This window comes from Protobothrops mucrosquamatus, unplaced genomic scaffold, assembly GCF_001527695.2.
Source record: "Protobothrops mucrosquamatus isolate PMUCROS unplaced genomic scaffold, P.Mucros_1.0 scaffold_24, whole genome shotgun sequence".
NCBI lineage: Eukaryota > Metazoa > Chordata > Lepidosauria > Squamata > Viperidae > Protobothrops > Protobothrops mucrosquamatus.
The window spans coordinates 69,515-83,219 of NW_015386100.1; the positions used below are offsets into that span (position 1 = coordinate 69,515).

Sequence of the window (13,705 nt, forward strand, 5' to 3'; positions counted from 1 at the left end):
TATTATTTAAAAACATTCCCACAAGGATAAAAAGAGAATAAAAAATAAAAGCCTCCAGGCATATAATCTATACAAGGATACTCTTCAGCAAAATCATCTAAACATTAGCCTATTTAGTTTTAAAAACAGTATTTCAATAGCTTAAGAAAATAAGTTGACATTTGCTCCTGGATGAACACATTTATTTTCAAATGGAGACACAAATAAATAAGCCTTGTTTACATTCGGAGGGTATGAGTGAAGGTTTGTACTAGCCGTGGTAATAATCTTCGCCATTAAATGGCTTCAGATGTGCACGTAGTACACTGAAATTCAGATTGCAGTATGTACAGTTTGTCCTTGACTTACAGCAGTTCATTTACTGACCATTCAAAGTCACGACGGCACTGGAAAAAAGTGACATGACCATTTTTCACACTCCCAGCCACTGCAGCATTCCCATGGTCACGTGATCAAAGTTCAGATGCTTGGCAACTGATTCACATTTATGACCGTTGCAGTATTCTGGATTGATGCGATTACCTGTTGCGACCTTCTGACAAGCAAAGTCAATAGGGAAGCTAGATTTACTTAACAACGATGCGACTATCTTAACAACCGTAGTGATTCGTTTAACAACTGTGGCCAGAAAGGTCTTTAAACGTGGCAAAATTCACTTAACAAACGTTTCACTTAGCTACAACGATGTTGGGCTCAATGACGGTCGTAAGTCGAGGACTACCTGCATATTAAAAAAATACAGGTAATCCTCAACTTATGACCTCAGTTTGGACTGGAATTTCCATCGTAAGCCGTTCTCGTCATAGGTCAAGTCAGATCTGATTTTTTAACAATTTTTGTGGTGGCTGTTAAGCAAATCATTATGGTCCTTAAGTGAATCCAGCTTCCCCTGTGGCCGTTTTTTCCAAACCTCAGCAGACGTTCCAAATTATGACCACATGATGCTGCTGATGCTGCAACCAGTGATAGATGTGAGCCATTTGCCAAACGCCAAATTGTGATCGTGTGACCGCGGATGTGGTACAATGGTTGTAATGCAAGTACAGGTCATAACTTTGAACTGTCGTTAAACAGACAGACGTAAGTCGAAGGCTGCTTCTAAGTCCAAAGGAGTTGTCTCTATGAGTGCTTGGCTGAAGGGCTTAATTAATGCTTAACCTGAAAAGACGCCCGTACGTGAGTGTATTAGTGAGTGTAATGAGATGCACAATGCAGTTATTATTATATATGCTTGTGAAAGCAAAACTACACAGCAACTCTATAAACTCTAATCTGTACATATCCGTTGAAATCAGTGAGACTTAATCCTGAATTAGCATCAATCAGTCTGGATAGCTTGCATGGTGGAACAGCTGATGTTATGCTATATTTGTAAGGCTCTGAAGTTCCTTGTGGAATGCAAAGAGATACCTTCCATAGGTGGTCAGAGCAAGGTAAAGACCTCTATAGAGGTTTAAAACAATTGTAACAAAATTAAAAAGATCTTGATGGCCTGTTTGTCCAAATTTGAAACAAATTCTTGCTTAAAATTGTCTGGTGAACCTTTTATTAGGATCCATTTTTCTGTGCTGGTGATAAACGGTATTAGAACAGCACACTTCAGCATTTTCATAGATCAGTTATTTTGTAATCCAGATTAACTATATTTTATCATTGCTGGATTAGTTGAACTATTACCATTTTCAGTCTTTCTGAACCATCCTATATGATCCGCTGCAGATGTTGATATTTAAACTGAATAATTTTAATTAGCTGTCTGAAGTTTGCTTCTTTTCACTTCATGCTCCTGTTTTAATATTTTTCCTGATTTTTTTAATTCTTCGTTATATGTATGTTATGATTTATAATGTTAAATGAATGACTGAATATGAAGATTGGCCAGAAAACAGGGACTTCAGGAACAAAGTAAAAATGGGATAAATATTGATAACTGTTGCTAAATGACTTACTTTTAAATGTGAATTATTCTTAGGTGGTCGTATGGTTGTTGTTTTTTCTTTCCTGGCTCAGTTATGGAAGTAACTAGTACCCAGTGTTGATCACTAGAGGCAAAAAATGTAGCACTAAAATCAATGTTATTCCATATAGTAACTAGTAGACCTGGCTCATGTAAAATGCTGAAGGAATGATATTTTTTTAGTAGCACATTGTATGAAATTATCTAGAACATTGGAAGAGACCTAATCTAATCCCTTACTTGATACATTAATTCACAGTTTGGCAAACCAAATAGATAGTTGCCCAGACCCTGTTTAAAGGCCTCCGTAGGACTATACAATGAATCCGTATTGCAGTTATTATAGTCAAGACTCTTCTACCACCCCGAAGGATAATAAACCTAGTACGACATAAACATATGTAGATATAGGTCCCTAGAGATGCTAATTCCATAATCATGTTAATAAGAAGTCTTTAACGAAGAGATGGGCAATCTTTTTAATTTATTAAGAGCTGCATTTCCTCAGGGGTAATTGAAATTGTGGAGATTGCATTTAAGCAATATTGAAGAAAGTGGTGTATTTCTTTTGGACACTTTCTCCCTCCTTCCCTCCCAAGCAGCAGACTTCAGGGAAAGCGATAGTATCTCTTATCATATGTCTGAACTGAGAGATAGCTTTTGAACTAATCTAAAGGCCCCATGTGTCCTTTTCCTTCTTTAAAAATATATGTATCAATAATATGCTAAGTTTGCCTTGATACTTAGAGTCATGATGCTCTCCTGTAAGATTCTGTTAACAAATAATTAGGTTGTGGTATCTAGCAGATGTATTTTTAGTGTATCCTTTCATGTATCATGAATTTATCATGTATTGGAGATGAATAACTATAAGTTTGTATAAGTCTGTGTATGTCAAGGACATAAAATTATTGAAATGACAGGAAGATAATGACCACTAACATACGACTACCACGTGTCCCTTAGCATTTGCAGATGTGTTCTGCCCTTTGAAATATTATGATTTTCAAATATAATGGAAGTATTTCAGAGCAACAGTCCAGTGACAAATTTATCTGTACTGAAGTTCCCTTGAATTTTCCCATATTATTTCTTAAAGAAAAGCAGAAGGAAAGCCATTCTGTAACAATTTATCCTTTTTATTTCCTTTATTTGGAAATTAACTTTGCTACTTTTCAAAAGTGTGGTATGGTGAGGGCTCAGATATGTAGTAATGATTTAAACCTGGAGATAATTTTATTTGATTCATCAATGTGCTCTTTTATAAAATACGACTGTACAAGGAGAGGAACTGATTCTGCCCTACGCTGTCATCTTGATGCTATAATTTTTTTTTGTTTTATTTTTGTAGTTTGGGAAATCCCAAACCAAAAAAATTACCTAGTTCTATATGGCTATATTTGTTCATAATGCTAAGTTGAGATTCATTTTATTTATACTTATTGAACAAAACTGAGTTTTGCAGATGAGCAATATAAACATGGCTTTTGCAGTCGATTTCTTGTTCGTGCTCTCCATTTCCTTTGTTGGTATCACAAGAAACAGGTTAAGCACAAAAACCAGAAATAGACGAGGGGGAAATATAATGATAAGCATTATTGAAACAAGTCATGACTCATAAAACAAGTATAAATTTCTGAAAATAGCCATGGAAGCCAGCTGGATGACCTTGGGCTAGTAGTCACTCACTCTCAATCCAACTCGCCTGAGAGGGTTGTTGTGGGGAAAATAGGAGGGAGAAGGTGTGTTGAATATGTTCGCCACTTTGAGTTATTTGTAAACATAATAAAAGCGGGATATAAATAGAGACAGACAGACAGACAGACAGATAGCTGTCAATGAGCCCGACAGAAATAAGAACGGGGCAATTGATTACGGGAGGGCGGGAGCTGAATAGACCCGTAACATGCTCATTAGCCAGACAATTGGCTTTGCAGAAACTATAAGAACGTGTTCCTCAATCCTGGCTTAAACTCTGACGATGGCAGCAGATGCTGGCGAAAGCTAAGTTTTAAATAAATTTTTAGTCTTGGTGATCTGTGTTTTTTGTTTTTGAATAGACAGACAGACAGACAAGACAAGATAAGATAAGATAAGATAAGATAAGATAAGATAAGATAAGATAAGATAAGATAAGATAAGATAAGATAACCTTTATTGTCATTTTTATACTGTGGGCACAATGGCACATATCAAAAATAAATTTAGTTGCCCGCTCTCAAAGTGAAACACATACATGACACACACCTAAACATACTATGAACAACATATGTATAGACCCACATCCCTACATATACGTAGCAATAAATATTAAATATTGTCCATCTTGAATATATAACGGAAGGAGGAGGCTTGAGAGTTCACAAGGTTAATGCTGTATGGAATGAAACTCTGGCTGAATCTGGATGTCCTGCTTCGGATACCACGAAGCCTCCTCCCAGAAGGTAAACGGAAAACAGGTCGTGAAGAGGATGTGTAGTGTCCCAGATAATCTTATGGACCCTGCTCAAGTAGCGCTTCTGTGCTATGTCCTGGATGGGAGAGAGGGAACTGCCAATGATCTTTTCGGCCACTCTCACCACTCTCTGCACACCTTCCTATCTGAAGCAGTGATGCCTCCAAGCCAGACTGTGATGCTGTATGACAGGATGCTCTCGATTGTCCCCCTGTAGAAAGTGGTCAGGACAGGGGAAGGAAGATGTGCTTTTCTCCTGCGGCGCAGAAAATGCAGGCGCTGCTGTGCCCGCTTCACCAGTTTCTCACTGTTGAGCGACCAAGTCAGCCTACTCGTTAGCTGCACACCCAGGAACTTGATGCTGGTAACCATCTCCACAGGTGAATCATTTATGCATAGAGACGTGTGGCTGTGCCTGCCTTTTCTGAAATCAACAATGATCTCTTTGGTTTTTCCGGTATTTAAAACTTGGCTGTTTTCCTTACACCAGTTNGGCCCACTACTGTTGTATCATCTGCAAACTTCACAATATGGTTGGTGGCAAACCTAGCACAACAGTCATGGGTCAACAGGGTGAACAGCAGCGGACTTAAGACACAGCCCTGAGGAGAACCTGTGCTCAAGAAAATGGTATTAGAGGTATTTGTTCCAACTCGCACATATTGGGGCCTGTTGGTAAGAAAATCAAGAATTCAGTTGCACAAAGGAGTATTTAAGCCTAAAAGGCCCAGTTTGTCTATTAGATGCTGGGGAATGATTGTGTTAAAAACCAAACTGAAGTCGACAAACAGCAAACGCACATGAGTATTTCTTTCCTCTAGTGCTTCAGGCTCAGATGGAGAACGGAAGAAATAGCATCCTCCGTAGAGCGATTTGGTCGGTAGGCAAACTGAAGCGGGTCAAAAGCTGTAAAAGATGATAGATAGATAGATAGATAGATAGACAGACAGACAGACAGACAGACAGACAGACAGACAGACAGACAGACAGACAGACAGGAGTTCATCGGAAAAAGAAACTTGGGTTAGAGTCAAACATCCGTAAGATATCACATGAAGAGTCTCAATGTGTTTTTCTTCACTTCTGCTCAGAATTGTGTTTCACCCCATATCCAGACAAAACAACCCTATTTTGTTTTGCGTACAAATCAAAGCATTCGGAACATGCCTTTTCAGTTCAGGCATGGATCACTTGAAAACAAACTGTTAATGCATGTGCACTCCTAACATACAGTTAAGCACAGACACTGGTTTTTTTTTAAAGTGAAAGCTTTCAATCAGGTTTCAGTTGTCTTTTGATTCTAATCACAATTCAATCTCTTTTATCTATGGTAAATATTACATATGGTTGCTAGTAACCATAGAATTCATGATAGGCAACCCATTGGTTTGTAGCGTTAATGAACTTTCAGAAGCCTTTTTTCTCCCTTCTTCCCCTTCACTCCTTTTTTATATGTAGCTTTGGAGGGGAAAAGGAGGGCCTGAGACCTTGGCATATCCCTGCTAGAAGTCCCAATATCTACTGTCTTTTTGTAGATTGTATTTTTAATAGTTTTCATACTTTTTAAAAATAGTTAGATATTGAGGGTTCTTGAGTATTGCTTCTGAGTATAGCATTTTAGTAAAATAACATTTTGGTTCTATTGATTTGCATCATTATATGTGTTCCATTGCTTATTGCTAAAAGCTTTTTATGATTTATTTGGTGTTTAAGAAAAATGCAAACTTGTCTGAATATTTAGCAATTTGCCATTTAGACTCAGGATCTAGCCTGATAACTGCTTTAAACAATTTGGTGTTTGATTGTTGTTGTTGTTGTTTTTAAGGCAAGTATATTGTAATTTAGAACATTAAAGGATTCACACAAATATCTAAACAAAAGTGGATTGTCTAAAAATTGAAGTTAATCAAATGAATAAGCTTTTTTATTTTAAAAAAAATCAAACAGATAAATACATAATCTATTTTACCTCTGTTTATAATATGTGTGGCCTTGTATGTTGGTGCATAGTATTATAGATAAACCAGGCATAAAACATACAAAATGTAACAGCAAATAAAATAAAGTTGAAATGGAAACTGAAAAGGCTGGCGAGTTTTTACTCTTTGGTCTTGAAAGCTGATGTTAAAATAAGTCATTTGGTATTTCAGTGCCTCTGGAATGTTACACAAGAGTATTTGTATATATCAATGGCATTTCCAATTCCTTCCATTATATTGTTTTCTGAAAAGTGCTATTACAGTTAGGGAGGTGATAGACTGAAATTGAATTAGGTGAAACTGCTTTCCATTCTACCCTGTAATTCAAGCTATTGGACTTTTAATGGACCTATAAACATGTTTTTTCGTTGCTAGGTCTTCAATGACTGTTATTTTTGGATTCTGTACACGATCACTTCCCAGCAATAAGCTTGGTGTGACACAGCTGAATGTGTTGCTTCTTTCTTTTAAAAAATCCACTGAATGTTTTAATCTATTTTCTAAGAGGACAGGTGGCACTTCTTTCCATTCCTCTCCAAATTCCTTCTTCCACCTGGTTTCCAAGTAGTTGCTCAACAAGAATATTTCTCATAAAAGGGAGTTTGGAGAGTTGAGACTTTCTGTGGCTCAATCAGTAGGTTCTTCTTCAATTACATTTATGCTGTTTCTTCTATTACAATAAGAAAAAAGTTATAAAACTGATTCTATGGAATAACTTTCTTTCAGGAGAAGGAAATTATAGGACAACAACAGCTGTGTATTCAGACAAGTGGACAATTGCAAGCAAAGAAAAAAAAATAGAGACAATGTTTATCTAAAAGTCTAAAGTTTTTACCCCCACGTTCCTGCCAAAATCAGAATGCAGCCCCATCAAAACAGCCAATGATAACTAGGAGTGCAGTGATACCGGTTTGCTAATCACATTATAAATCAGAAAAATACAGTGGATATTATCTTTAAAAAAATCATTGTATCTTCCCAATTGCTATTCATATCCTATTCTTTTCCACTTGCTGATACAAAACTGTATGGAAAATCAGAATGAAATATTTTTACTGTCAAGATATTATTTTAGAAAAGGCTGTCATGTACATATTTATCAAATTTATATAGCTGCCCATCTCACCAAAGGCAATTCTGGGCAGCATACAACAATAGATAAAACCAAAAGTATAAAAACGCAAATTTACAAATATGAAAACCATACTAATAAATATCCTAAAACCTCAAAATAATAAAAAAAAATCACCCTCTCAACATGGAGACGTCTAGACAACTCTCCAGTTCTGTGGGAGCCCCTAGTGACATCTTGAAGGCCTTTTAGAATATCAAAAGGGATGTGGCCAATTTAATTTGGGGTGGGGGAGAGAGGATATTCCATAAGGCTGGCATTACAGCAGAGAAGGTATGTCTCCTAGGACCCACTCAGTGTTGATTCCTAGTTGATGGTAACTGCAGCATGCTTAAGGTGATTATTCTGAAGGCTAAAAAGGCTATTTAACAGCCAAAAGGGTAGCGAAGATGGTAATTCTGAAGGCGAGAAAATGTTTTTCAGCAGCTTCAGAAAAAGGCAAAGGAAAAGGGGTAGGGAGAGAGCCCAGGCCTACTGGGCATGGTGGGGTAGAGAGAAGGCCCAACTCTCCCAGATGTGGGGGGATGGAGAGAAGTAGCCAGGGAGCTGAGCAAGTCCTCCAGGGCCATGTCAATTTTGTACGTGCTGGTGGGCAGGTGGATAGTTGAGACCCGGGGGGGGGTAGCTATAGGTGGAGTTGCAGCACATCTGCAGTTATAAGGGCAGGCATGCTGTCCTAAAGTGCCTAAATTTTGATCATGTGGACCACAGGGATGCTGTAACAGCTATAACCTGAGGCCTGGGTCCCAACTCTCATTGTTCAGCACCATGAACAATCATAATTCAAGGACTAACTGTAATTCAGTCTGAAAGTGATTGTTTGGGAGCAATGTCAGGGAGATGCGTGCACATATAGTAGATGAACTGTGCAATATGAACTTCATTAGCTCTTAAATCACTAGGTGTCAATCCACTAGAATTGTTTAGTCAAATAACGTTCCCTAGTCTTGATTGATACTTCTCAGTACACATCTTTGTATACTTTAATTTCCCAAAATGATCTTGCTTGCTATCTAGGAAATTCTGGGAATTAAAGTCAATAACCTGGAGGGTGCCAGGTTGAGGAAAGCTAGAATGTAAAGTCTTTGTACTCTTGGATAAGTTGGGGGAAAAAATGCCATCTGTGAAGTAGTTCTGGTGGAAAATGTGTACATACAATATTCTACCATATACTGTTTCCACTTGAATTCTAATAGTGGTATACTATACCTGCTGCGGTATATTTGCTTTTCTACATTAAGGGAAAAAATTCAAACCTTTTAGAGAGTCCAGTTTACATGATTTTAGTACATCTTACAACAGGCCAGTGGAGAAGGTTGAGATTGTGATTGGCCGGTGAACTTTGTGACTGAGCAGTTTTAGATGCTTTAATTCTTACGAACAAGTAGAACATGTCAGTAACCATACTAATATAAAATTAACTATCTTTTTTAAAAGTTGCCTTGAATGTGGAAAAAGTATCTATTGAGGCAAAGCCCATTTTCTCTCTGAGATTTGTCAGGATCTAAAACTTTCACCCTAAAGATAGTAGAATTGTGTTGGAATGAATCCAGAAGTCCATTGGCTGCTGTTCCTGCCTGAAATAGTATGCCTTCTGTTTTAGTTACTCAGATTGATATACCAGCTGTACCATCAAGATTTCTAAAGAAAGTGACTCCATATACCAACCACCTTTAGAAGTTACAGTATTGTGAACGGACGGCTGCTAAAAAAATTCCTTATAGTTTGATTTAAAGCTGTTGCCACTGTAATTTTAACTTCCAGGATAGCATCATGAAGTACAGATGAGGAAGAAGGATTTTTGTTTCGGGAAAATTGCTTATCCATTCATTTCTACCCTTGTTCTTATAATGTGTAAGTTCTCCAGAGCTTCTAACTTGCATATTGACAAACTTCAGTATAAATTAACACAAGAGCCAGTTTGATCTAATGATTAGGATACCAGGCTAGAAACCAGGAGGCCATGAGTTCTAGTCCCACTTTAGGCATTAAAGCCAGCTCAGTGATTTGGGACTGGTCATTCTCTCTCTCTCAGCCCAACCCACCTCACAGGATTGTTGTGGGGAAAATAGGAAGAGGAAGGAGTATTAGGTATGTTCATGACTTTGACTTGTCTATAAAAATAATAAAGATGGGATATAAATAAATAGTTTGCTTAGTTATTACAAGAAACGAGAGTTATCAATACAGGTGTAGTCCTTGACTGGTCATAGTCATAACTGGTCCTCACACTTACAAACATCATAGCCATATGATCAAAATTCAGGTGTTTGGCCACCAGCTTGTATTTACCACAGCTTCAGTGTCTCTTCCTAGCCGGCTTCCAACAAGCAAGATCAATGGGGGAAGCCAGATTCACTTAATAGCCACATGATTCACTTTGTAGCTGCAGTGATTTACTTAGCAACAGTAGCAAAAAAAAAGTCATAAAATCAGGTATGATTCACTTAATAATGGCCTTGTTTAGTAATGGAAATTCTGGTCCCAACTGTGATGGTAAGTCGAGGACTACCTAACGTCGGTCTAGACAATTTTCTGGACAGTTGGATTTCTTTGTACAAATTATTTTTATATATTGCATCTAACACAGCAGTTCAGTTCCGTGGGTAAAGTTCAGTTTTTGACCTGAACATTCCAACCATAAAAGACTAATGGTGTTGTTCACCTTTGTTTCTGTAGCTTGTAAAGCAGATTGTAATTTACATGTGTTTCGACAACAAAAGTCATCTATTATAGCAGCAAATATAGCATCATACAATTTCTAGCAAGAAGAAAAATCTTACAAAAAACCAGTCCTGTGTTTTGACTGAAAGTGTCAAGTTAAATGGATCCAAATAGTCTATTTGGCAAACATGTTGGACCTCCCTAGTGATGATTTAACATAATTTTCTAAAACTTATTTAACATTCTCTGCATAATAAAACACACTTTCTGTAGAGCCGAATGTTTGTTATAAACTTTAGGAGTGTCCTTAAAACAAAGAAAGGTGTTGACCAAAACATACACTGATGGAACCTTCTCATTAGACCAGGAATACTTGGTTATGTGACCTATCTCAGACCTACAACAGGTATTATTAGAGATAGGATATGGCCTACCCTGGCTAAAGAAAGTTAATTCTGATTTTTGTTCAAGAAGCATCAGTGACAAGTTCACTGCTTGAACAACCATCATGGAATACACAATTTCTAGCATGTTTGGGACCCTTTGCAAGATGGTATTTTATGCCTGCACACATTGGAGGGAAAATATACAGCATCTATGCCAAAAGTGCAAATCCAAACTAGAGAAACTCAACCCCTATTTGTACTGTGGTCCTTTCCTTTGAATGGAAGCAATGCAGGCAGAACTTCAGAATTCTGCATCAGCTTTGGTAGGTGATGCTGAGTATATGCAGCCCTTTAAAACATAAGCCAGCCTGTGTTTCTCCAGCACAGGAGATGGATAATCCACCAATGGGTTAACTCAATCCTCCTGCCCAATCAGATCAAGTCAGCCAAACTTGCCACGCCTGTCCTGGGCCCGTTTTCCCAGTCTCGACTTGATCTTGCCCAGAACAGACGTGTATGTTTGGCTCACAGGCAAGAAAGATCTTCTGCGCTAAAGATCTTAGTTAAAGGATGCAATTTGTTCCTTACCTTGCTGTCTCAAATTAAACAGTTAATATTATGCATTCCTTTTTTTTGTTACCCACTTCCTTAAAATCCAAGCATAGGACATTGTAGATAGCATTGTAAAGTACTTTAAGTAGAAGGCTGTAATTTGTCTGCTTTACCCTGTGCAGCTACCAGATAGAGATACTTTTTTTATGAGTGGTGCCATAATACTAGTTGCAAGGCAGAGACATTATACAGCCACCAAAGGGGAGGGGGGAACTTGGAATATTTCACTTTTTAACACTTACCACAAATCACCACTTAGATGCTGATCGCATGACTACTTTTATGTCGACCATTTCCTCAAACAATTGTCTGCTTTTTAAACCTATCCCTTGGACAATTTATTCCCCCTTAAGCCACCGGTCCTAAGTGTGTCATCTGTAGAACAACCAAGAAATCGAAAGTTCAGAACCCAAATCAGACTGCAAAATATCTTGCCCCTCTTTGGGCTTTATTATATCCTCTTATCTTGTCTTATAATAGAAATAATGTTTATGGCACTAAAGCCTCAGCTTCACTTGGCATTTAACCAACCTCGAAAGTTGTTTATTGCTTTGTACGCTCTGCCACTATAACCATTATCCCTTAAATCTCTATTCTTTGGTAATATATGATCCAGCAAATGGCTTCTCTGATTGGCTAAACATGGCATGACACTAAGGTGTATTTTATAGCTGGTATAATGCAAACCTATATAGATTACTTTGGTCAACAAGCATTTGTATTAAAAAGGAAAGGTGGCCTTGGGAGGTGCCTCTTCCCCCCCCCCCCCAGAACCTTTTAGGTCACAAGTTGTTCTTGCTGCCTTTGACTTCATACTAGCAAATCCAAAGGTTGCAGGAAAGGCCTTATTTTGCATATTGCTGCATTCAGACACAGAAATGGGATTTTTCCCTTCCTGTAAATGCTTTAATATGTTGGTGGCCCCTGAAGGTTGATTCCTTCTACAAACCTCCTTTCAAATAGTTTTCTGAAAAATATACATCCAGTGATTTTTTTTCCTATCCTGTAAATATCAGCTGCAAGTGAATAAATAACGCAAAAATGATTAAATACTGTCAAAGAAAGGGTGCTTCTTTGTATTTTAAAATACGTTGCTCAGAAAAAAAGCTTTAAAGTAAGAGTATGGTATAACAATTGTATGGAATATATTTCACAGAAAGATTGTCCAGTGCCAGCTGTGTGTTCCTTACACTTGAGGCAGATTCTCTTGGGAAGGATAGGCAAGGCTCTAGGGAGATGCAGGTTTTTCTCCGTGGATGCTTTTAATTCATGTTTAAAGAAAATGCCAATCCTTTCATGCCTCTCTTTTTATGAAGTCCATTTTTCACTTTTGCCTTAGTTGCTATTGCTGGGATCTCATTCCCTGAAGGGCCAGTCTTATTGCTCAATGTATTCAGTTGCTCCGTTTATGCATACAGGAGTACAGTTTAAACAAGTAAGGTTGCACAACACAATTGTTTGTTCAACAAACCATGTTGTTGTTGTTTTAAAAAATAAGATCCTAATATGTGTACTAGCTCCATGTGGGTTCTAACTGCTCAGATGCTTATTTTTGTATTGGGTTTTGATGTGTGGCGATACAACATCTCTGATGTCCTGTCTAAAAAAGTGGGTTGATCATTAGAAGAGTAGTAGCACCCATTTGAGGAATTTCCCAACCATAAAAGCTTATTTCATTTTTCCTTCGTTATTTATCTAAACATTAGCATAGATTTTTTTTTCATCTCAGGGATTAAGTACTTGTATCTGCTGATTTGTGTGGGTTTTTTTTATTATGTTAGATGATACAGTGATTGCTAAAATTTTGTTAAAATTCTATTTTGCTAAAGGAAGGTGTATAAATCAACATATATTGCTGTTGATTAGATCAGTCAGTAGTTAGATATAGATCTGATGCATAAATAACATCTTCAGTATCTATATATCTCAGCACCCTATAGTAAATATCTGCATGCCTGAAGGAAATACTTCCAGGCGATTTAAAAGATCCATATATTTTAATTGAAACAAATGTTAATTTGGATTCAGAAATGCTTGTATCCGATAGTTCATCTAGGGAGATTCATAAACTACAGTAGTTCATGTGGAATTTTAAAATTATTTATTTTTGTAACTAATAACTTTTTGTGAGTCGACAAGCCCAAATATATCGCTTGATTTCACTATTTCTTTGTTCACTAGATTTTCATACCACAATTTAGACAGTTCTGATGCACAAAGAAAGTGAACCACTTAAATCTATTTCAGCCCATTATTGTGAAAGCAACATCTGCATCTTAGAAACTACAGAAGTCTAGCTCTTACAAATTGAACCCTAAATCATGGATGCATACTATGTAGCTTTGCCAGTGTTGTTAAATCACATTTCCCAGCAGCATTCAACAACAAAATCAATAATAAGACATAACATTCAGTAACATCTAATGGCTATAGCAAGGTAACATCTTCCTGATATCTACATGGCCACATTTATGCTGTTTTTTTTAATAGTACAGAGGTGATGTAGAATAAGGAGAGAAT

General features: G+C 37.3%; 1 protein-coding gene across 1 annotated transcript in view; it reads left to right on the top strand.

The window, feature by feature from the left end:
• ATF7 (activating transcription factor 7) overlaps positions 1-13,705 on the top strand; it is a 68,869-nt gene that overhangs the window by 986 nt on the left and 54,178 nt on the right. The window lies entirely within an intron of this gene.